The 3,252-nt window shown below is 54.1% G+C and overlaps 1 protein-coding gene across 11 annotated transcripts in view; it reads right to left on the bottom strand.

Moving 5' to 3' along the window:
* CLIP1 (CAP-Gly domain containing linker protein 1) overlaps window positions 1-81 on the bottom strand; it is a 139,780-nt gene extending 139,699 nt beyond the window's left edge. For all 11 annotated transcript variants that reach the window (XM_015417693.1, XM_015417694.1, XM_015417695.1 and 8 more), the window contains exon 1: window positions 24-81. The gene's annotated coding sequence lies outside the window, so the exon portion shown is untranslated. The remainder of the gene's footprint in view (window positions 1-23) is intronic.
* Window positions 82-3,252: the final 3,171 nt, after the last annotated feature.

Below are 3,252 nucleotides of genomic sequence, written 5' to 3'. Positions count from 1 at the left end.
CGCCTCGCCCCGCCTCGCCTCACCGTCGGGTCTCCCTTCGCCTCCTCCTCAGCAGCAGCAGCGCCGCCGCCACCTCCTCCTTCTCCTTCTTCCCCGCCGGGGCCTCGGCTGCAGCGCCTCCTCCTCCGTCCGTCCGTCCCTCCCCGGCTTCCAGGGGGCGGGAAGAGCGAGCGCGGCCGTCGACGTCGGAGCTGGGCCCGGAGGGAGGGAAGGCGAGGGGGAGAGGGAAGGCGCAGACTGCAGCACGGCCCCGAAGCCGGCCCGCCTGGCTTCCCTCCGAGCTCGCTCAGTCGCCCGCGCGCCCGCCTCGGCGCCTTTTCCTCCGCCTCCTCCCGGTCGGAGCCAGGCCCGGCCTCAGCTCGCCTCGGAGGTGGCCGCGGCCTTCCTCCCGGGCGGTGTCGGCACTGCCGCCCCTTCCTCCTTTGTTTCCCCGGGGAACCGACTCCTCCTCGGCCTGTGCGAGGACGGGCTTGACTGCCTGCCTGCCTGCCTGGGGGGCTTCCCGAGCGGGGCTTCCGCGCCGCTTCCCTTCCCGGGTCTCGCCTCAGGGATGGCCCGGGGCGGGTGAGGGCTCACGGGCAGGCAGTGTTCCCTCTAAGCTGAGTTAGTATGGAGCCAGCTCACAGTTTCTTAGCCTCCAGCTCACACATTTTTGTCTTAGCTCTGGAAGGAGGGCTCCAGAGCAAACTAACTGATGCCGTAGCCAAATCGCTCGCTCGCAGCTTTCATGCCAGGAGCTCACAAAGTAGAATTTTTGCTCACGAGACTCCACAGCTTAGAGGGAGCATTGCTCACGGGTGGTGCCCTCAGCACTGACCGGCCTTGGCGCCCCCTCTTCCTTTCCACACTGACCCCCAGCAATGTTCCCTCTAAGCTGTGGAGTCTTGTGAGCAAAAATACTACTTTGTGAGCTCCTGGCATTAAAGTTGTGAGCGAGGGATTTGGCTGCTGCATAAATTACTTTGCTCTGGAGCCCTCCTTCCAGAGCTAAGACAAAAATGTGTGAGCCGGAGGCTAAAAAACTGAGCTAGCTCACACTCACTCAGCTTAGAGGGAACAGTGACCCCCAGTCCCTGTTAGTGGTTGACCTGTCTGGCCAGATAGACAATGCAGGTTGCAGCAACACAAAAATCTATTCCTGTGATAACACGATAGATTGTACAAACTATGCCAAGCTTGGGCTAACATAAAGTTCTGTTCACCCTTCTCCCAACTTTGCGGTGCCCCCTTTGGCCCTGGTGCCCTAAGCACGTGCCGTAATTTGCTTCATGGTTCATCTGCCCCTGGGGATGGCCCCAATCCTTACCAAAAAAACCCCAACAACTTTTCCCCCAAAAAATGGAAAAATGTGTATCAGACACTAAGAAAGGATTTCCGAATGTTTTTTTAAAAAACAAAATATCCAACCAGATATTTCTGTTTGTGTAGTATGGGGTGCATTTCTTCTTCACCCAGAGTGATGAACCCATGGGATTCACTGCCACAAGCATGGACAGCTTCAAGAGGGAATTGGATAAACATCTGGAGCAGAGGTCCATCAGTGGCTATTAGCCACAAGGTATAGACAGGAACTCTCGGTCTGGGGCAAGGGATGCTCTGTATTCTTGGTGCTTGGGGGGGGGGCAACAGTGGGAGGGCTTCTAGTGTCCTGGCCCCGCTGCTGGACCTCCTGATGGTACCTGATATTATTGGCCACTGTGTGACCCAGAGTGTTGGACGGGATGGGCCTTTGGCCTGATCCAACATTGGCTTCTCTTATGTTCTTATAAGAGGGAATTGGATAAGCATTTGGAGCAGAGGTCAATCGGTGGCTATTAGCCAGAAGGTATAGATAGGAACTCTCGGTCTGGGGCTAGTGGTGCTCTGTATTCTTGGTGCTTGGGGGGGCAACAGTGGGAGGGCTTCTGGTGTCCTGGCCCCACTGCTGGACCTCCTGATGGCCCCTGGTATTTTGTGTGCATGCACAGTTCTTCAACAAAATTTAATTCATGTGCATGCACACGAAAGCTTATACCCAGAATTAAACTTATTTATTTATTTATTCAATTTCTATACCGCTCAATCCCGGAGGCTCTGAGCGGTTTACATAGGCATATTACTTCCTAGCTAGGGCCACAATGTATATATGGGGGAGGTGAGTGCCTACCAGGCACCCTGCCGGCTTGTCCTTTCTTCTTCCTGCTGCTTTGTGGTGGGTTCTATCTTGGCGCGGCTCCGCAGCGGCTCCTTCTGGGTTAGTTCCATGGTCCGCGACTGTGCGACGACTGCTGCACCGGCCTCTGTCCGATTGGCTCCGGTCGTGCTGCGTCGCTGCGCCTCTGGACCAGTCCCTGCCCGGAATGTCTGCGGCTTGATGTTGGTTTCGCCGCCATGTTCTTTTTGCCGGATCGCTGCCATCATCTGCTGCCACCACAGTTCTTCTTCGCCGCTACTGCGCCGGAAGGCAGGTGCCCCCCTGCGCCTAAGGCAGGTACCCATTGATCTTCTTGCTAGGCTTTCAAACCGCTGGGTAGGCCAACTTTGTTGGCCTTAAAGGTGCCACTGGAGTCAGACTTTGTTCTGTTGCTTCAGAGCGACATGGCGGCCCACCTGAAACTAAGCAGATCTGTCTTGCTTCAGGAAGGACTGCCCCCCCCATCTCTTGTGTGGCTGAACTCTTTTCCCCCCTCTGCCTTTTAAACATTTCTTTATTCATTCCCTCCTCTACTTCGTTCCTCATACGGAGCCTGAGCCCACTCCAACCACGTCCTGTTGAATCTAATGGGTCCTCGCAGGCAAGTGACTGGCATCGCTTGAGCGGGCAAGGGGGTACCCTTCTGTACCCCAAACATTTAGTCCACTGGCACCTTGAAGACCAACAAAGTTTAATTAAATTTTGTTCCTCTTAAAGAATTAAACTTTGTTGGTCTTCAAGGTGCCACTGGACTCAGACTTGGGTTCTGTTGTTTCAGACCGACAGGGTGACCCACCTGGATTTACCCCAGACATGTATGAATGAGCCACCAGCATGACGGAACAACCCTCAATAAAGGCAAATCTTGCCCAGTTATACTTCTTTCATTAAGGTGATTATGGGAGGATTATCAGCCAGAATTCCTATATCCGTACTAACATGCTAAAAACTATTGATAATGTACTATGGGATAAAAAATATGGCAAAAAAGTGGTACCTTAGGTATTTAAACTAGTTTTTGGTGGCGTACAACATGTCACAAAGAATTACAGTCTGCTTCATCAGTGGATGACACTTCC

This window comes from Gekko japonicus, unplaced genomic scaffold (genome assembly GCF_001447785.1).
Source record: "Gekko japonicus isolate JY-2015 unplaced genomic scaffold, Gekko_japonicus_V1.1 scaffold64, whole genome shotgun sequence".
NCBI lineage: Eukaryota > Metazoa > Chordata > Lepidosauria > Squamata > Gekkonidae > Gekko > Gekko japonicus.
This window is presented reverse-complemented; position numbering and strand designations above follow the sequence as displayed.